Below are 22,532 nucleotides of genomic sequence, written 5' to 3'. Positions count from 1 at the left end.
GAACATGGGATGAGCAAATGTATATGAATGAACGTAGTCGTGTGTTATGACCATGGATATGGGTGATTGAAAGTAAATTGAGAAATGAGGATAATGTGGATGAATAATGACTATTGTTATAGTATTGTGAATGTATTATTGACGTTTGGGAGTTGATATCCGCTATGGAGGAATGTCGTATAAATAAAGGAGATGCTGTCCGATTTTCTCTAGTTTAGTCATGTATGCTAGCTATCGATTTCTAATGATAGTATGACTTTAATAAAGGTAGAAACGTGAGCTTCGGAGGAGAACGTGCAAGTGTAGAATAGTTGAACGGAAAGGTATGTAAGGCCAACCCTTCTTTCATAAAGCAAGGTTCTTTGGCCAAACATCTAAATCTTCCATAAGTTTATGATGTCTTTCAAATGATTCGATCTTCCGAGCTAGTAATCTCACGATTTTTGATACGCTACGATTGTTCTATGTTCCTCATATGACGAGTAAGCCTATAAAGACAGATGTAATGAATGACGATAATAGTGATAATGATATTGATGACGGCTATAATGGTAATAGCGATGACGATAACGATGACGATGATGATAGTGATGATAATAGTAAAGATGCTTATGAGCTAATATGTATATGTATCTATGTATGACGATTATGGAATCCCGAGCTTATAAGGCCGGGTAGAATAAGTATGTATATGATTATATAATGCGCGCACACCTCTTCAGATGGTACGGATAACCCTGACGCCTTGGTAGGGCCTGGTAGATGTGACCCTAAAGCCTTGGTAGGGTCAGGTATGTGTAACCTTGCGGCTTGGTTGGCCAAGTATGTATGAAACTCCAATCCTTCATGGTCGGGTATGCTATGAAAATGCTATGTATATGATATGATTATGTATATGAGATAGATACGAGTATGAATACGAATATGATACGATTATGAATGTGACTAAGGGTATGTATACGAATGCGAGTACAAATGTGGAACAGATACGGGTATGGATGTATTTATACAAATACGCATTAGAAATGGAAAGTTCCTATGAAGGGCAAGTAAGTCCTTATAATGATGATATTACTATCTCCCATCCTATGTTATTTCTTATGTTGTCCATTATGCTTCTATGTTGATGTTGATCATGCTTTACATACTCAGTACATTCTTCGTACTGACGTCCTTTTGTTTGTGCACGCTGCGTCATGCCCGCAGGTGCACAGGGAGACAGACTTGATCCATAGCTACATTCTCAGGGACTACATAGCAGAGCTCCACTTCATTCGGAGCTATAGCTTTTGGGTACTTATTCTTTTGTGTACATAATTATGGGCATAGCAGCGTCCTGTCCTGCCTATATGATATGTTATACTCTCCTTAGAGGCTTGTAGGCATGTGTATATGGTTAGGTATGTCTGGCCTTGTCAGCCTATATTTTGGATTTCATTTTGTTAGCCTTGTCGGCTTATGTACATTGATAGGGGCATAAATGTCAATGATGATATAAAAGGTATTGTTGTCCAATGGGACTAGTACGATTGATGGATAGAAATGTATGTATAAATATATGGCTCACCTGGATGTAAGTGTAAAGGTACGATAAGGGGTTCCCGGGTGGGATAGCACCGGGTGCTCGTCGCGGCCCCTAGTCGGGTCGTGACAGAAAGATATCCCTAAGACGACCTTCAGAACAAGATACGATCATTTTGAGTTCAGAGTAATGCCGTTTGGGCTAACTAATGCACCGGCAGTATTTATGGATTTGGTGAACAATGTATTCAGGCCCTTCTTAGATTTATTTGTGATTGTATTCATCTACGATATCTTGGTGTATTCTAGGTCCGAGGCAGAACATGTGGTGCATTTGCGTACTGTCCTTAGAGTTCTTCAAACTCAGGAGTTGTTTGCCAAATTTTCTAAGTGTGAGTTTTGGTTGAACTCAGTGACCTTCGTGGGGCACATTATTTCAACTAATGGTATTCGGGTAGATAACCAAACGATTGAGGCCGTGAAAACTTGGCCAAGGCCCACAACTCCTACGGAAGTTCGTAGTTTTCTGGGCTTGGCAGATTATTACAGGAGATTTTTAGAAGGTTTTTCATCTGTTTCAGCCCCATTAACGAAGCTAACCCAGAATTCAGCTAAATTTCAGTGAAATGATGCTTGTGAATGCAGTTTTCAGAAATTTAAAGATAGGTTAACCTCAGCTTTAGTCTTGAAACTCCCAGAAGGGCCAGATGGTTATGTTGTATACTGTGATGCTTCAGGAATTGGGCTAGGCTATGTGTTAATGCAACATGGTTAGGTGATTGCGTATGCTTCAAGACAGTTACGGAAACATGAGAAGAATTATCCAACCTATGACTTTGAATTGGCTGCAGTGATTCATGCATTGAAGATGCGGAGACATTATTTATATGGTGTCCACGTTGATATTTATACCGATCATAAAAGCCTTCAGTATATCTTCAAGCAGAAAGAGTTGAATTTACGGCAACGACGATGGTTGGAATTGCTAAAAGACTATGATGTTGATATCCTGTATCACCCCGGAAAAGCGAATGTTATGGTTGCTGCTCTTAGCCGTAGATCTATGGGAAATTTGTGTAATGTTGGGCCAGAGAAAAGAGAAATGGCTCGTGAGCTCCAGCAGTTAGCTAGCCTAGGAGTTCGAGTAGTGGACTCAGGTAGCATGGGAGCTACCATTTAGAATTCAGCAATTTCGTCGCTAGTAGTGGAAGTGAAAGAGCGTCAATACGAAGATCCCATTCTAATTCATTACAGAAATACCCTCCCTCAAAAGGAGAAGTCATCATTTGAGACTTCTGGAGATGGAGTTCTCCGATTCCGAGGCAGGTTATGTGTTCCTGATGTTAAAGGATTACGCCACCAAATATTGAGAAAAGCTCATTGTTCCCGTTATTCTGTCCACCCCAGAGCAACAAAAATGTATCATGATCTTAAAGCTATATATTGGTGGAATGGAATGAAGAAAGATATAGCGGAATTTGTAGCGCAATGTTCCAACTGTCAACAAGTGAAAATCGAGCACCAAAAGCCGCGCAGATTGTTGCAATCTATAGAAATTCCAACGTGGAAATGGGAAGTAATTAACGTGGACTTCATTATAGGCTTACCCCGTTGGGTGGTTTGAAGTAGGAGAGACTAAATTGATAGGGCCAGACTTGGTCCAGCAAGCCATAGAGAAAGTTAAGCTCATACAGGATCGGCTACTAGCAACTCAGAGTCGTCAAAAGTCCTATGTGGATAATCGTCGAAGGGACTTAGAGTTCCAAGTGAAAGATTGGGTATTCTTAAAAGTGTCGCCAATGAAGGGTGTAATGAGATTTGGAAAAAAGGGGAATCTTAGGCCCCGATACATTGAGCCTTATGAGATTGTGCGCAAGGTAAGCAAAGTGGCTTACGAGCTAGATCTACCCCCTGCTTTGGAGTCAGTTCACCCAGTTTTTCATGTCTCGATGCTCCGTAAATGTGTTTGATATCCTACTAGAATCGTGCCTATAGATGATGTTCAAGTAACGGAAAAGTTGACGTATGAAGAAGTGCCCATTGCCATACTAGATAGGCAAGTACGGAGACTAAGAAATAAATAAGTAGCCTCAGTTACGGTCTTATGGAGAAATAATAACCGAGAAAAAATGACTTGGGAGGCGGAAGAAAATATGAAGTTCAAGCGCCTGCACTTATTTCAGCCCCCAGAAGAGATCCAAGATGAAACATCAAGATTATGAGGTATTTATGCTCTCTTTTATGCATATAGGTCGTGTGTGGCCAAACTTTATTGCTTTTATGTTGTGGCCCTCTGAGGCATTTTTATTATGGTCTGTTGTGATAGGATGGTAGTGCCATAATACAGGAGAAACTCTAGCAAAATTTTCATAGAATTCCCGAGCACTTAACATTCGAGGACGAATGTTCTAAAAGGGGGAAGAATTTTACACCTCGAAATATTTCACGTTGATGCACAGTGGGTAGACTAATGAAGGGCACGAAGTATACGATGTTTCAATAAGTAAGAAATAGCATTTGATGATCCTAATTGATATTTCAAAGACATTCGAGGTAAGAGAAGAAAGTTTGTCAAGAAATGCAAAGTATACGTTATGTATCGGAAAGGATTTACGAGTAACAAGTTAATGATGTCATGGAGAAGATTTATAACATCCCTTAGATTGTTAATGAGGTGTTAAACAAGTGTTAAGAAGGTTCCATAAGGATTAGAGATCGAACGAGTCGACAAGAACGAGTTTCGGAAAAACTGGGCATTATACTGTCCAACATACTGGCCGTATAAAATATACTGGCCGTATGTTAGGCCGTATATTCTGCCCAGAATGGCAGCCCTCACTGGACCAAAGGTACGGCCATACATACGGTCTATATAAATTATACGGACCGTATGTTGGTCCATGAAACCGAAGCGGGACAGATTGTGAGTTATTAAAAAGGGGACCCAAGTTCATTTCATTTTCACTCTCCTTCTCTCAAGAACTCTCTAGAATATTTCCCACACCCCTTCCACAAGAATTCAAAGGAAATTGATGATCAACTTCATCATACCAAGAAATTCAAGTGCAAGAAATACATTAAGGTTCATCCAAGACAAGAAATCCAAGTGGAAGTGGAACTAGGGTTTTGCTCAAGTGAAGTGTTTCCACCTAAAGTCCATTCCTACACCATCTAAGGTAAGTTTTATGGTCATTCCATGTTTTTTAAAGTATTGAGGTGTTATATCCCGTAATTTTGCATATTCGGGAAATTTGAAACAATTGTGCCTTGTGAGAAATAAGGCCATATTTTGAATTTAATTAATATATATGTTGCTCATGAAAAATGTTTATGTGGAAATATCGAGAAAGGCTAAGGGCAGAATTGGGAATTTCGGAAATTAGTTTCGCGGATTACAAAATATGGACCATAACCAATTGGGCTCAAAAAACAAACAAGAGGCCCAAATTAAAAGGGGTGGCCGGCCATGGCTATGGGAAAAGGCCCAAGCCCATGAGCCAATTAATTCAAGACTAACCATTAAATAAAGGGCCATTCATCTTTTTCATTTAGAAGTTTCAAGAACACAAAACTTGAGCACAAAAGAGAGAGGGTTTCGGCTAGAGAGAGGAAGAGAAAGAAAAAAAATTTAGCTCATCAATTCTTGGTCCAAAAATCATAATCTTCTAGTATTCCTATTAAGTTGGAAACCCTCTTCAATGTGATACAAATTTGGAAGCAAAAGAGTACTTTTTTTACAAAGTGGAAATTCTTGAAAAAGGTAAGAATTCTACTCTTTTTATCTTGGAAGAAGTTTATATATATGTTGTAGTATATGGAAGTGAATGTAAAGTATGAGAATTTTGTGTTACGGGTATGTGGGTGTGTGGCCGAAAATGGGTAAATGGAGAGGGATGATCAAAATTTTATTTATTATGTTAATTGTGTTGTAATGGCCTTTTAATGCAAATGGAAGAATTCTAATTTAAGTTGGCATGAAAAATTGTTGTTAAGTTGTTATAGGAAATTTTGTGATTTTATTGTAAATTTATGTAATTATGGAAATGGGATTGCTAAGGTGTAAATTGTGGTTGTTGTTGATGAAATGGGAAGATGAAAAATGTGTTGTGAATGTTGTGTTAAAGGTTGGAGATTTCGGATGAATTCTAGTCTTGGTGGATTTTTGTATACTTTGTAAAATGGTATGAAATGCGCTTAAATTGCACTTGAATGGTCTTGAATTGGTAATGAATGTGTAAGTGTCGATATTTGCTTGAAAAATCCGTAGTTGAATGGAATGTCGGTGAATTACGTTGGAAAGGAAGGTTACTAATGTGGAATGCGTTTTAAATTGGTTTTGATGTTATTGGTTTGGTTGTTGGTATTGTTGGTATGGTTGTTGATGAATTTGGACGAGTTTAATTCTCGGGGATGTTGAATTTACAGGGGAGGTGCTGCCGAAATTTCGGTAGACAAATACTGCTTAGAATTAAAATTCTAAGTACTTGTAGCTAATTTTTGGAAATTAATAATATTATTGTAGATATTGGAGAGCCCGAGACTTGAGTCGGGATTTGTTTGGCGAGTGATCGAGATTTGGTAGTGAGCGATCGAGGTATGTAAAGCCTATCTTTCTTTCTTTTGGCATGACCTTTATGAAATGAACAAATGAAATATATGTATGCTTCTAAAGGAAAATTCCATTCTTAGAGCCATTAGGATGGCCGATGTCTTTGATCTCCCCAAATTATTTCATATGATTTGCTACGAAATTATGATGTCCAGAAGATTCTAGTTGGTATGTTCCGAATGATGTCCGAAAAATATTTGAAATGGTCAAATATTGGATACATGTATTTTGATATGATTCTTAGGCTCCATTTGATTTTCTCCATAACGTTCCTTGGAAGCTCCTTATTATAAACGATACTTGAATTTATAAGTATGACTTATGAAATATTTTTAGAAGGTTCAGTACTTCGAAAATTTGTAATTCTCTCATACTAATCCCAATCGATCCGAATCTTGTTTTGAGCATTCAGATGTCTGTAAAAATATTTGGCTATCGAGTTTGAATATGTATAATCTGGATATGTGCAGATGATTTTTAAGGCTTCGTTGGAAGTACTCTATAATGTTATTTGAAAGCTCCTTAAAAATGAATGATACCTAATTTTCAAGAAAATGACCTATGAAGGGTTTTCGAAAGTTTTGTAATTTGAAAGTTCGTAACTTTTGTATACTAATTCCGATGGACTCGATGCTTACCTTGAGCCTTCTAATATCAGTATGTATATGTATTTATTCGTCGAATCTTGGAATTCATTTAAATATGTATATGCATATGGTTTCCGCACTACTCCGCTCGTGCCTACTACTATGATATCATTCGCCGGATCCCGGGCCGCTTTTTTTATCGTGCGCACTATGTGATATTCGGCAGTATGATGTGTTGCGGTTCCCGAGACCTCGCCATAGGGCCGGGTACCGCTTATATATGGTGTTATGATGTGATATGGCTTATGATATGTTCTGATGTTTTGACATGATGGGATGATATGATATGTTCGGGGATTGTACGGAGATTTGAAACCTTCTGGAGTATGATGTGTTGTGGCGCCAGTGTCGGAGTGGCGAACACGTTCCTGAGCCTTATGCATGATTTTTATTTGCATTACTTATGTTTGTAAAGCAGGTTTGATATACTCATTCTGTAATCGCTTTCCATACTCCTCATTTCAGTTCTGATTTGGATTACTTTACTTCCTGCTTTACATACTCAGTACATATTTCGTACTGACCTCCCTTTCTTCGGGGGATGCGTTTCATGCCCGCAGGTACAGACGTTTGTTCTGGTGACCCGCCAGTGTAGGATACATTCTGCTACTTTGGAGTGCTCCTTTGACTCGGAGCCCATACCTTTGGTAAAGACCTCTCATTGTATATGTCTCTTATATATGTAAGACTATCTGGGGTACGGCAGGGCCCTGTCCCGTCATATGTTTCTGTTATGTTTTGTAGAGGCCTGTAGTCATATATGTGGGTCATGGGTCATGTTTGTTCGTATGTGATTATGATCTGCGTCTTAATGCGGCCCCGTTTACTATTATGGCCAAAACGGCTCATTTGTCTGTATATGCATATATATATCTGGCGATGTGTATTCCGCCAATCTATTGGATTTGGATATGATGTTTCTGTACGGGTGACCGCTTAGGATGATATTTGTTTTCAATATTTTGCTTAAAATGACGTATGTTAAGTTTGAATGAATTTTGCTATGTCGATCTGGTACGTAAGTCAGTTTGGGTGTCCAAATAGGGCACCAGTCGCGGCCCACGGGGCTGGGTCGTGACAGAAGTGGTATCAGAGCGGTTTGTCCTCGTAATGTCTACAGGCCGTGTCTAGTAGAGTCTTGTTTATCGGTGTGTTTTGCACCACATCTATAAATAGGAGGTACAGGACATTTAGGGTGTTACCTTTATTTGGATCTTAGATCGTGCGATAGAGCCCAGCCATAGGAAATGAAATTCCTTTCTACTAACCCTTCATTTCAGCTGGAGAACGGTATCGACAGAAGAGGGTGGCTGATGATATTGGAAGCTGCGTTGTACACAGGTAAGTAACGGTGCGAAAAGGGACATGTTGGATAAGGTAAGAATATCGAGATATGATTGAAAAATATGGTTGAAGAATGAAAGATAAGGTAAACAGGAAAGTGTAACAGGTGCAGTTTGAGTTGGACATGTGAGGTAAATCTCGACATCTTTATATTTTTACTTGAAATTGTTAGCCCTGTGTGGCTATGATACGGTATGATACATACGTATATATGTTGGCCCTGTGAGGCATTGTTGGTATTTCTTGTGTGCAGGTTTTGGGATAGTAAGAAGTACAGAGGAACCTCTGCCCAAATTTTTGCAGAAATATGAAAAGGAGAATGAGATATAAGTTCTTAATATGTCTTGAAAGTCGATACCGATTGGGTTAATCTATTATGTTGGATTAAAGCTTAAGAGATACCCTCCATGTCATTCGTAAGAAGCATCATCCTTATTTGGGAAATTTTATTTCGAGAAAGCATATATGAGCATTGAATTCACAATTCATTTAAACGGACAAGATTACGTTCCAACCACATTTTGCTTTAGAAAAAGCCTATGTTGAAGGGCAAAAATGTCCGGCGATTAAGTTTCGCCTTATTTGAAGAATACAAAGCGTATGACAAGCAGTTGGAAATTAAGTGATTCGCTAATGACTCATAAAAAACAATGGAGGTAAACTATGTGAATTAAGTACTAAGAAGTTTTGTGGTGCTTGTCGGACTCTAGTTTTCTTCTGCTGGTGGTTGGAGAATACCTTATAGTAACATTTTATCAGTTCTCACCGACTAATTGGAGGTGGAATTTATGGAATAAAAATTTAAACTTGTGGGCTGTCTAGGATCATATATTTCATGTGTTGTTGGCGAAGTACTAAAGACGATCTAGGAAAAGGTGAGCAACAAGACAGAACAAATACCAGAAATGACTGGTGTGATAAGAATAATAAAAAAAAGAGATAAACAGAATATGATTTGGAATTGAGAAAAGGCTTACATAGAAGTTGTATTTTCTGAAGGATACGGGAATAGCATGAGATTCCTCGTGCACGAAATAAAAGATTGACATAGACTGGAGAAATGAAAGAAATACTAAAGGAAGTACCCAAGACGGACGTAATTAATTGAGTATGAGTATAGATAAAAAGGGGAAACATATGGTTATAGAATTAAAGATGCAGTGCGACAAAACGATAATAAGACAAGACCACTATTAAGACAATTCGACATGATTTCGGGAAAGCTAGAAGTTAGCATTTGAAATACTACAAGAGAGAAAGAGCATGAGGCATAAAAGAGTACTGCGTATATGCGACTTCACTTCGGGAATAGTGAAGTGTTTAAAGGACAAGGATTGTGGATTTGCGAAACAACTGATGTATTGTGAATTTATCAGAAGAAACAGATGATATTCGTTGGGATAAAGATAGTATTATAAGAAGGTTTGGGACATTTATCATTAGAATATAAGTGCTACCTAATGGAGAATTTGAAACGACTATAAGCACTAGCTAATTACTTATCGTAATAAATGGAACGTGGCGGCGGATAAATTGCTACATTAATTACATTACTTGAGTGCCAGCCATCTGATAAGATTTTGTACTATATAATCGAGAGTTCTCATCGCCTCGTGATTTTGTTAAGGTCTCGTACGAAGATAATCAAGTTATAGATTATAAAGAGAAGACATGGATATGGTATAAGAACAACCCCAAATGGGGGGGAAGCGGGTGAGAGTAAAGTAAGTATAAATGGAAACAATTGACACACAGAAGATCGAAGCTGTAAAGAATTGGCCTAGGCCTACGACACCGGCTGAGGTACGCAGTTTTCCGGGCTTGGCCGGATATTACAGGAGATTTGTGGAGAGTTTCACTTCTATTGCAGCACCATTAACAAAGCTAACTCAGAAGGCAGCAAAATTTCAGTGGACCGATACTTGTGAACGCAGCTTCTAGTTGCTGAAGGAAAAATTAATTACAGCTCCAGTTCTAGCTCTTCCAGAGGGATCAGATGGGTATGTCATCTATTGTGACGCTTCTGGTATTGGGATAGGTTGTGTACTAATGCAGCACGGTCGAGTTATAGCTTATGCTTCCCGGCAGCTCAGACCACACGAGAGAAATTATCGGACTCATGATCTGGAATTAGCCGCGGTGATTCATACTTTGAAGATATGGCGGCATTACTTATATGGGGTTCATGTTGATATTTATACGGATCACAAAAGCCTCCAGTATATTTTTAAGCAAAAGGAGTTAAATTCGCGACAAGGAAGATGGCTCGAATTACTGAAAGATTATGACGTCGATATTCTGTATCGTCCTGGAAAAGCTAATGTTGTGGCAGACGCACTTAGTCGCAAATCTATGGGCAGTTTGATCGACGTGCAATCAGAGAAGAGGAAATTAATTCGTGAAATTCATCAGTTAGCCAGCCTTGGAGTCCGTTTGGCCGATTCTGGAAATATTGAGGTTTCTGTCCGAGAAGTTACTGAATCATCGATTACGGAAGAAGTAAAATGACGTCAGTTCGAGGATCCTATTTTGGTACAGTACAGAGATGTGACCCTTAATAAAGAAAGGACCCAATTCGAGATGTCACCTGACGGGGTGTTGCTATATAGTGGCAGGTTATGTGTGCCTGACGTTGCAGGACTGCGGCGACAGATTATGGGAGAGGCACATTGTGCTCGGTATTCTGTTCATCCTGGATCCACTAAAATGTACCACGATCTCAGATGCTTATATTGGTGGGATGGTATGAAAAAAGATATTGCAGAGTTCGTTGCTCAGTGCCCAAATTGCCAGCAAGTTAAGATCGAGCATTAAAAGCCCAGTGGATTGTTACAGGAAATGGAAATCCCAACTTGGAAATGGGAAATAATCAATATGGATTTCATTACAGTTTTACCGCGCACTCCACGCAGGTATGATTCTATATGGGTTATTGTTGATAGACTGACGAAATCAACCCATTTTCTTCCGGTTAGAACCACTTATTCGGCTGAGGATTATGCCCGGTTGTATATTAAAGAAATAGTAAGGCTTCACGGAGTTCCTATATCTATTATAGCCGACAGAGGTGCTCAGTTTACAGCAAATTTCTGGAGGTCATTTCAGGAGGGATTGGGGACTCAGGTGAGTCTTAGTACAGCATTCCATCCTCAGTCCGACGGACAGGCCGAGCGTACTATTCAGACGCTGGAAGATATGCTACGAGCCTGTGTTATTGATTTCAGAGGTAGTTGGAATGATCAGTTGCCGCTTATTAAATTTTCTTATAATAGTAGTTATCATTCCAGCATTCAGATGGCGCCGTTTGAAGCCTTATATGGTAGAAAATGCAGATCTCCGATTGGTTGGTTCGATGTGGGTGAAACTAAATTGATTGGTCCAGATATAGTCCAGCAGGCAGTCGATAAGGTGAAACTCATTCGAGAGCGGTTGTTAGCAGCCCAGAGTCGACAGAAATCATATGCAGATAATGACGTCGACCTTTAGAGTTTCAGATTGGTGAATGGATATTTCTGAAGGTGTCGCCTATGAAAGGGTAATGCGATTCGGCAGAAAGGGAAAGCTCAGTCCGCGATATATTGGGCCTTATCAGATTATTCGGAAGATAGGCGAGGTCGCCTACGAACTAGACTTACCATCCGATCCGGAGGCAGTACATCAGGTATTTCATGTGTCAATGCTCCGTAAATGTATTAGTGATCCTTCCAGAGTATTCCCCATAGAAGATATTCGGGTAACGGAGGAATTGTCTTATGAAGAACAACCTGTAGCTATTCTGGATCGTCAGGTGAGGAGACTACGCACCAAAAGATGTACCTTCTGTTAAGTTCTTGTGGCGAAACAATAATAGAGAAGAAATGACCTGGGAAGCAGAGGACGAGATGAAGAAGAAGTACCCTCACCTATTTCCTATGCCTACAGGTAATCTAAATTCTGTAATCGGTTATATTGATTGGTGAATGATTTATATGTGCTACCCATAAAAAAATAAACTCCCCCAAAATGCTTGTAAGACCTATAAGGTTAGTTTAACATTCGAGGACGAATGTTCTAAAGGGGGGGAGGATGTTATATCCCGTAATTTTACATATTCGGGAAATTTAAAACAATTGTGACTTGTGAGAAATAAGGCCATATTTTGACTTTAATTAATATATATGTTGCTCATGAAAAATGTTGATGTGGAAATATCGAGGAAGGCTAAGGGCAGAATTAGAAATTTCGGAAATTAGTTTCGCGGATTACAAAATATGGACCATAACCAATTGGGCTAAAAAAAAAAACAAGAGGCCCAAATTAAAAGGGGTGGCCGGCCATGGCTATGGGAAAAGGCCCAAGCCCATGAGCCAATTAATTCAAGACTAACCATTAAATAAAGGGCCATTCATCTTTTTCATTTAGAAGTTTCAAGAACACAAAACTTGAGCACAAAAGAGAAAGGGTTTCGGCTATAAAGAGGAAGAGAAAGAAAAACAATTTAGCTCATCAATTCTTGGTCCAAAAATCATAATCTTCTAGTATTCCTATTAAGTTGGAAACCATCTTCAATGCGATACAAATTTGGAAGCAAAAGAGTACTTTTTTTACAAAGTGGAAATTCTTGAAAAAGGTAAGAATTCTACTCTTTTTATCTTGGAAGAAGTTTATATATATGTTGTAGTATATGGAAGTGAATGTAAAGTATGAGAATTTTGTGTTATGGGTATGTGGGTGTGTGGCCGAAAATGGGTAAATGGAGAGGGATGATCAAAATTTTATTTATTATGTTAATTGTGTTGTAATGGCCTTTTAATGCAAATGGAAGAATTCTAATTTAAGTTGGCATGAAAAATTGTTGTTAAGTTGTTATAGGAATTTTGTGATTTTATTGTAAATTTATGTAATTATGGAAATGGGATTGCTAAGGTGTAAATTGTGGTTGTTGTTGATGAAATGGGAAGATGAAAAATGTGTTGTGAATGTTGTGTTAAAGGTTGGAGATTTCGGATGAATTCTAGTCTTGGTAGATTTTTGTATAATTTGTAAAATGGTATGAAATGCGCTTAAATTGCACTTGAATGGTCTTGAATTGGTAATGAATGTGTAAGTGTCGATATTGGCTTGAAAAATCCGTAGTTGAATGGAATGTCGGTGAATTACGTTGGAAAGGAAGGTTACTAATGTGGAATGTGTTTTAAATTGGTTTTGATGTTATTGGTTTGGTTGTTGGTATTGTTGGTATGGTTGTTGATGAATTTGGCCGAGTTTAATTATCGGGGATGTTGAATTTACAGGGGAGGTGCTGCCGAAATTTCGGTAGACAAATACTGCTTGAAATGGCCAAAGATTGGATACATGTATTTTGATATGATTCTTAGGCTCCGTTTGATTTGCTCCATAACGTTCCTTGGAAGCTCCTTATTATAAACGATACTTGAATTTATAAGTATGACTTATGAAATATTTTTAGAAGGTTCAGTACTTCGAAAATTTGTAATTCTCTCATACTAATCCCAATCGATCCGAATCTTGTTTTGAGCATTCAGATGTCTGTAAAAATATTTGGCTATCGAGTTTGAATATGTATAATCTGGATATGTGCAGATGATTTTTAAGGCTTCGTTGGAAGTACTCTATAATGTTATTTGAAAGCTCCTTAAAAATGAATGATACCTAATTTTCAAGAAAATGACCTATGAAGTGTTTTCGAAAGTTTTGTAATTTGAAAGTTCGTAACTTTTGTATACTAATTCCGATGGACTCGATGCTTACCTTGAGCCTTCTAATATCAGTATGTATATGTATTTATTCGTCGAGTCTTGGAATTCATTTAAATATGTATATGCATATGGTTTCCGCACTACTCCGCTCGTGCCTACTACTATGATATCGTTCGCCGGATCCCGGGCCGCTTTTTTTATCGTGCGCACTATGTGTTATTCGACAGTATGATGTGTTGCGATTCCCGAGACCTCGCCATAGGGCCGGGTACCGCTTATATATGGCGTTATGATGTGATATGGCTTATGATATGTTCTGATGTTTTGACATGATGGGATGATATGATATGTTCGGGGATTGTACGGAGATTTGAAACCTTCTGGAGTATGATGTGTTGTGGCGCCAGTGTCGTAGTGGTGACCACGTTCCTGAGCCTTATGCATGATTTTTATTTGCATTACTTATGTTTGTAAAGCAGGTTTGATATACTGATTCTTTAACCGCTTTCCATACTCCTCATTTCAGTTCTGATTTGGATTACTGTATTTCCTGCTTTACCTACTCAGTACATATTTCGTACTGACATCCCTTTCTTCGGGGGCTGCGTTTCATGCCCGCAGGTACAGACGTTTGTTCTGGTGACCCGCCAGTGTAGGATACATTCTGCTACTTTGGAGTGCTCCTTTGACTCGGAGCCCATACTTTTGGTAAAGACCTCTCATTGTATATGTCTCTTATATATGTAAGACTATCTGGGGTACGGCGGGGCCCTGTCCCGTCATATGTTTCTGTTATGTTTTTTAGTGGCCTGTAGCCATATATGTGGGTCATGGGTCATGTTTGTTCGTATGTGATTATGATCTGCGTCTTAATGCGGCCCCGTTTACTATTATGGCCAAAACGGCTCATTTGTCTGTATATGCATATATATATCTGGCGATGTGTATTCCGCCAATCTATTGGATTTGGATATGATATTTCTGTACGGGTGACCGCTTAAGATGATATTTGTTTTCAATATTTTGCTTAAAATGACGTATGTTAAGTTTGAATGAATTTTGCTATGTCGATCTGGTACGTAAGTCAGTTTGGGTGTCCAAATAGGGCACCAGTCGCGGCCCACGGGGCTGGGTCGTGACAGAAGTGGTATCAGAGCGGTTTGTCCTCGGAATGTCTACAGGCCGTGTCTAGTAGAGTCTTGTTTATCGGTGTGTTTTGCACCACATCTATAAATAGGAGGTACAGGACATTTAGGGTGTTACCTTTATTTGGATCTTAGATCGTGCGATAGAGCCCAGCCATAGGAAATGAAATTCCTTTCTACTAACCCTTCATTTCAGCTGGAGAATGGTATCGACAGAAGAGGGTGGCTGATGATATTGGAAGCTGCGCTGTACACAGGTAAGCAGCGGTGAGAAAAGGGACATGTTGGATAAGGTAAGAATATCGAGATATGATTGAAAAATATGGTTGAAGAATGAAAGATAAGGTAAACAGGAAAGTGTAACAGGTGCAGTTTGAGTTGGACATGTGAGGTAAATCTCGACATCTTTATATTTTAACTTGAAATTGTTAGCCCTGTGTGGCTATGATACGGTATGATACATACGTATATATGTTGGCCCTGTGAGGCATTGTTGGTATTTCCTGTGTGCAGGTTTTGGGATAGTAAGAAGTACAGAGTGTTCGATATCCTACTAGAATCGTGCCTATAGATGATGTTCAAGTAACGGAAAAGTTGACGTATGAAGAGGTGCCCATTGCCATACTAGATAGGCAAGTACGGAGACTTAGAAATAAAGAAGTAGCCTCAGTTACGGTCTTATGGAGAAATAATAACCGAGAAGAAATGACTTGGGAGGCGGAAGAAAATATGAAGTTCAAGCGCCTGCACTTATTTCAGCCCCCAGAAGAGATCCAAGATGAAACATCAAGATTATGAGGTATTTATTCTCTCTTTTATGCATATAGGTCGTGTGCGGCCAAACTTTATTGCTTTTATGTTGTGGCCCTGTGAGGCATTTTTATTATGGGCTGTTGTGATAGGATGGTAGTGTCATAATACAGGAGAAACTCTGGCAAAATTTTCATAGAATTCCCGAGCACTTAACATTCGAGGACGAATGTTCTAAAAGGGGGAAGAATTTTACACCTCGAAATATTTCACGTTGATGCACAGTGGGTAGACTAACGAAGGGCACGAATTATACGATGTTTCAATAAGTAAGAAATAGCATTTGATGATCCTAATTGATATTTCAAAGACATTCGAGGTAAGAGAAGAAAGTTTGTCAAGAAAGGCAAAGTATACGTTATGTATCGGAAAGGATTTACGAGTAACAAGTTAATGATGTCTTGGAGAAGAGTTATAACGTCCCTTAGATTGTTAATGAGGTGTTAAACAAGTGTTAAGAAGGTTCCATAAGGATTAGAGATCGAACGAGTCAACAAGAACGAGTTTCGGAAAAACTGGGCATTATACGGTCCAACATACTGGCCGTATAAAATATACTGGCCGTATGTTAGGCCGTATATTCTGCCCAGAATGGCAGCCCTCACTGGACCAAAGGTACGGCCATACATACGGTCTATATAAATTATACGGACCGTATGTTGGTCCGTGAAACCGAAGCGGGACAGATTGTGAGTTATTAAAAAGGGGACCCAAATTCATTTCATTTTCACTCTCCTTCTCTCAAGAACTCTCTAGAATATTTCCCACACCCCTTCCACAAGAATTCAAAGGAAATTGATGATCAACTTCATCAAACCAAGAAATTCAAGTGCAAGAAATACATTAAGGTTCATCCAAGACAAGAAATCCAAGTGGAAGTGGAACTAGGGTTTTGCTCAAGTGAAGTGTTTCCACCTAAAGTCCATTCCTACACCATCTAAGGTAAGTTTTATGGTCATTCCATGTTTTTTAAAGTATTGAGGTGTTATATCCCGTAATTTTGCATATTCGGGAAATTTGAAACAATTGTGACTTGTGAGAAATAAGGCCATATTTTGAATTTAATTAATATATATGTTGCTCATGAAAAATGTTTATGTGGAAATATCGAGAAAGGCTAAGGGCAGAATTGGGAATTTCGGAAATTAGTTTCGCGGATTACAAAATATGGAACATAACCAATTGGGCTCAAAAAACAAACAAGAGGCCCAAATTAAAAGGGGTGGCCGGCCATGGCTATGGGAAAAGGCCCAAGCCCATGAGCCAATTAATTCAAGACTAACCATTAAATAAAGGGCCATTCATCTTTCTCATTTAGAAGTTTCAAGAACACAAAACTTGAGCACAAAAGAGAGAGGGTTTCGGCTAGAGAGAGGAAGAGAAAGAAAAAAAAATTAGCTCATCAATTCTTGGTCCAAAAATCATAATCTTCTAGTATTCCTATTAAGTTGGAAACCCTCTTCAATGTGATACAAATTTGGAAGCAAAAGAGTACTTTTTTTACAAAGTGGAAATTCTTGAAAAAGGTAAGAATTCTACTCTTTTTATCTTGGAAGAAGTTTATATATATGTTGTAGTATATGGAAGTGAATGTAAAGTATGAGAATTTTGTGTTACGGGTATGTGGGTGTGTGGCCGAAAATGGGTAAATGGAGAGGGATGATCAAAATTTTATTTATTATGTTAATTGTGTTGTAATGGCCTTTTAATGCAAATGGAAGAATTCTAATATAAGCTGGCATGAAAAATTGTTGTTAAGTTGTTATAGGAAATTTTGTGATTTTATTATAAATTTATGTAATTATGGAAATGGGATTGCTAAGGTGTAAATTGTGGTTGTTGTTGATGAAATGGGAAGATGAAAAATGTGTTGTGAATGTTGTGTTAAAGGTTGGAGATTTCGGATGAATTCTAGTCTTGGTGGATTTTTGTATACTTTGTAAAATGGTATGAAATGCGCTTAAATTGCACTTGAATGGTCTTGAATTGGTAATGAATGTGTAAGTGTCGATATTTGCTTGAAAAATCCGTAGTTGAATGGAATGTCGGTGAATTACGTTGGAAAGGAAGGTTACTAATGTGGAATGCGTTTTAAATTGGTTTTGATGTTATTGGTTTGGTTGTTGGTATTGTTGGTATGGTTGTTGATGAATTTGGCCGAGTTTAATTCTCGGGGATGTTGAATTTACAGGGGAGGTGCTGCCGAAATTTCGGTAGACAAATACTGCTTAGAATTAAAATTCTAAGTACTTGTAGCTAATTTTTGGAAATTAATGATATTATTGTAGATATTGGAGAGCCCGAGACTTGAGTCGGGATTTGTTTGGCGAGTGATCGAGATTTGGTAGTGAGCGATCGAGGTATGTAAAGCCTATCTTTCTTTCTTTTGGCATGACCTTTATGAAATGAACAAATGACATATATGTATGCTTCTAAAGGAAAATTCCATTCTTAGAGCCATTAGGATGACCGATGTCTTTGATCTCCCCAAATTATTTCATATGATTTGCTACGAAATTATGATGTCCAGAAGATTCTAGTTGGTATGTTCCGAATGATGTCCGAAAAATATTTGAAATGGCCAAAGATTGGATACATGTATTTTGATATGATTCTTAGGCTCCGTTTGATTTTCTCCATAACGTTCCTTGGAAGCTCCTTATTATAAACGATACTTGAATTTATAAGTATGACTTATGAAATATTTTTAGAAGGTTCAGTACTTCGAAAATTTGTAATTCTCTCATACTAATCCCAATCGATCCGAATCTTGTTTTGAGCATTCAGATGTCTGTAAAAATATTTGGCTATCGAGTTTGAATATGTATAATCTGGATATGTGCAGATGATTTTTAAGGCTTCGTTGGAAGTACTCTATAATGTTATTTGAAAGCTCCTTAAAAATGAATGATACCTAATTTTCAAGAAAATGACCTATGAAGTGTTTTCGAAAGTTTTGTAATTTGAAAGTTCGTAACTTTTGTATACTAATTCTGATGGACTCGATGCTTACCTTGAGCCTTCTAATATCAGTATGTATATGTATTTATTCGTCGAGTCTTGGAATTCATTTAAATATGTATATGCATATGGTTTCCGCACTACTCCGCTCGTGCCTACTACTATGATATCGTTCGCCGGATCCCGGGCCGCTTTTTTTATCGTGCGCACTATGTGTTATTCGACAGTATGATGTGTTGCGATTCCCGAGACCTCGCCATAGGGCCGGGTACCGCTTATATATGGCGTTATGATGTGATATGGCTTATGATATGTTCTGATGTTTTGACATGATGGGATGATATGATATGATATGTTCGGGGATTGTACGGAGATTTGAAACCTTCTGGAGTATGATGTGTTGTGGCGCCAGTGTCGGAGTGGCGACCACGTTCCTGAGCCTTATGCATGATTTTTATTTGCATTACTTATGTTTGTAAAGCAGGTTTGATATACTGATTCTTTAACCGCTTTCCATACTCCTCGTTTCAGTTCTGATTTGGATTACTGTACTTCCTGCTTTACATACTCAGTACATATTTCGTACTGACCTCCCTTTCTTCGGGGGCTGCATTTCATGCCCGCAGGTACAGACGTTTGTTCTGGTGACCCGCCAGTGTAGGATACATTCTGCTACTTTGGAGTGCTCCTTTGACTCGGAGCCCATACTTTTGGTAAAGACCTCTCATTGTATATGTCTCTGTATATATGTAAGACTATCTGGGGTACGGCGGGGCCCTGTCCCGTCATATGTTTCTGTTATGTTTTGTAGAGGCCTGTAGTCATATATGTGGGTCATGGGTCATGTTTGTTCGTTTGTGATTATGATCTGCGTCTTAATGTGACCCCGTTTACTATTATGGCCAAAACGACTCATTTGTCTGTATATGCATATATATCTGGCGATGTGTATTCCGCCAATCTATTGGATTTGGATATGATGTTTCTGTACGGGCGACCGCTTAAGATGATATTTGTTTTTAATATTTTGCTTCAAATGACGTATGTTAAGTTTGAATGAATTTTGCTATGTCGATCTGGTACGTAAGTCAGTTTGGGTGTCCAAATAGGGCACCAGTCGTGGCCCACGGGGCTGGGTCGTGACATGAGGGATTGAAAGACTTGGATTATGAAAGGAGATAGAAAATGAGTTACAAAGAGGAGAATAATGAGATTTTGAGTAGTAGCTTAGAATGAGTCATGATTCTTGGTATGTTGTGATTATAAATATGTTATAAATGACATTAAGAGCATGAGGTAAGCATTTTGTGTGAGTGAACATAATAGTGTACTATGACCATGGTTATGGATGATTTGAAGTGAATTGGGAAAATATGGATAATGTAGGTGAATAAAGGTTATTGCTTATGATGTTGTGAGTGTTATTATAGACGTTTGGGAGTTGATATTTGATATGGAGAAAGTTGTATAGACAAAGGAGATGTTGCCCAATTTTCTCTAGCTTTCGTCAAGTGTGTTAAGCTATCGATTATCTAATGTTAGTATAAACTCTAATGAAGGTAGTGATGTGCCGCGGATTTGTGGCATATTCGACGTCTTTTCACTATGAATTTTGGTTGTTTTCAAGTAAGTCTGGTTCTTGTTAATATGTTTTTGTTATGTTTTAGGAAAACAATGGCCCAAAAGCAAAAATAAAGAACAAAGGAAAAATTGGCCAGAAATGAAGAATCGACGTCCCGTCGATCAGCTGACGGATCATCCTTCGAAGCGTCGATAAGCTCGATTTTCCAGTGATGGCCTTAGTTGAAGACGACAAAGGATGGAGCCATCGACGAGGCGTCGAACTGATCGACGCTTCATCGTTTGTGTCGTCAATCAAGATCTGTCAACAAGAAGAGAGAAAGACGGAATACTCCATGTTTTTTAAAGTATTGAGGGGCGCTAACCCTCGTTTAATGAACTCACTTAGGGATAAGATGAGTTCTGCTTGACATATTTAATCGATCTTACTTGCAACTTTTCTACATTTGGGAAAATCATGAAAAGAAATACTTTCTAACTATTGGAAAATATTAGGAAGTGCATTAGAGATTAAGTGCATACAAAACCCCGACCCATTAGAAATATATCATATTGATACCCATAACATAACATCTAATCACCGCGGGGACATAACTTTGGTTCTCCCAATCCAAACAAATTCCAAATACTTCAAAATAGCGAATACAAACCAAATCTCTCCTCTATACTATTCGGAATAAAATTAAAGTTTCTAGAGATTAGTTACATAAATACTTAGTACCTACTTCTCTCCATATTCCCTGTGGGATTCGACCCCAACCTTGTTTGGGTTACTATATTTGACAACGTCCGCTTTACGCCATTAATAGGTGTAATTTGAGCGTATCAAATTTGGGCGCCGTTTCCGGGGAATACGGTTTTGAAATTATTGATTGTTGTGTACTCTTCTTTAAAACTTTTTCTATTCCATCACACCTTGTTTGCTGCTGTGGTGAACGAGGTGAACATGGCAGGAAGACAGAATCGAAATCAAGGAAACCAAGGTGGACTCCAAGTGAACCCACCTGAACCAGAAGAGGATGAAGATGAGAATATATTTGCGGAATTCATCAATGAAGCTGATTATGCTTCTGCTGTGGTCCCTCCATGGAATGGAAATGCTACTTTCAAAATTGATAGTTCTATCTATCATCTGCTGAAACTTGAAGGTTATTTCCGAAATTCTTCAAAGGATTGTCCACTCCGACATTTGAAGAACTTCATGCACGTGTGTACTCAACAATCCCAAGGTGTTGTTTCTGCTAATGCACTTCGGTTACGGGTATTTAAATATTCCTTGGCTGGCCAAGCAAGGGAATGGTATGAAAAGCTTCCCAACAATTCTATTCACACCTGGAGCGAGTTAGACAATACATTTTTGAAGAAGCGGTTCCCACCAAGCAAGAAGGCTGAACTTCGAGATAAGATCTTTGAGTTCAAACAACTTCCGGGGGAACAATTATATTTGGCATGGGAGCGTTTCAAGTACTATCTAGCTCAATCTCCAACTCACGGGTTTTCGAATGCTATTCTGACCGAGAAGTTCTACAAGGGGTTAGATACAATGAATCAAATTGCGGTCAATACTGCAGCTGGGTGATGCTTCATGGACAAATCATTTGTTAACATCACCAGGTTGCTCGATAAGCTCACCACCCACAATCAAGATTGGCACTCAAATGATAGTGAAATCTTGTCATATGGTAGCCCCTCTGTTGCCGCGGTGGCCAAAGAAAATCATGAGCGAGATCATGCTTTTGCTCAATTGCAAACCAACGTGGATTTGCTGTCAAAGAGGCTTGCGGAGAAAGAAGCTAAGAGTGTGAATGTTGTTGAAGAGATACCATCTTATGCTCCCGGAATGTACCAAGTCTCGGAGGAAACTTATCTAGAGGGGCAGCCACAACGTGAGGATGCTAATTATATCGATAACTCTCAAGGGGGTTATCAAAAGCAATGGAGACCCAAACAACAAAGCAATCAATTTGGCCGAAATAAATATGGTGGTTCGGAAATGAGGGATTACAACAACAATAATTATGCTAATCGGAATTCAAATGCCTATGATCCACCAAAGAGCCATTCTTCTAACTCTCAAAACTGGCGAGAGGATCCTTCCAATGATCAAGGGAACTCTCGAATGGAATCTATGCTTGAAAAGATCTTGGACAACCAAAATAAGAGTGACAAAAAGATGGAAAATTTGACCGAAGTGGTAGGCTCTCACACCACTTCG

At 38.7% G+C, this 22,532-nt stretch overlaps 1 long non-coding RNA gene and 1 other non-coding gene across 2 annotated transcripts; one reads left to right on the top strand and one right to left on the bottom strand.

Moving 5' to 3' along the window:
- The first annotated feature begins 17,126 nt into the window (after window positions 1–17,126).
- On the top strand, window positions 17,127–19,611 carry LOC132633873 (uncharacterized). Its single transcript, XR_009579896.1, has 3 exons — window positions 17,127–17,301; window positions 18,064–18,135; window positions 19,363–19,611. It is a non-coding gene; the product is annotated as an uncharacterized LOC132633873 (long non-coding RNA).
- Window positions 19,612–21,708: 2,097 nt separating this feature from the next.
- LOC132634454 (small nucleolar RNA R71) lies at window positions 21,709–21,814 on the bottom strand. The gene has a single exon (XR_009580176.1). It is a non-coding gene; the product is annotated as a small nucleolar RNA R71 (small nucleolar RNA).
- Between the last annotated feature and the right edge of the window lie 718 nt (window positions 21,815–22,532).

Source organism: Lycium barbarum, chromosome 3 (assembly GCF_019175385.1).
Source record: "Lycium barbarum isolate Lr01 chromosome 3, ASM1917538v2, whole genome shotgun sequence".
NCBI lineage: Eukaryota > Viridiplantae > Streptophyta > Magnoliopsida > Solanales > Solanaceae > Lycium > Lycium barbarum.
Note: the sequence above shows the minus strand (reverse complement) of the source record. Positions and strands in the feature narration are given on the sequence as shown.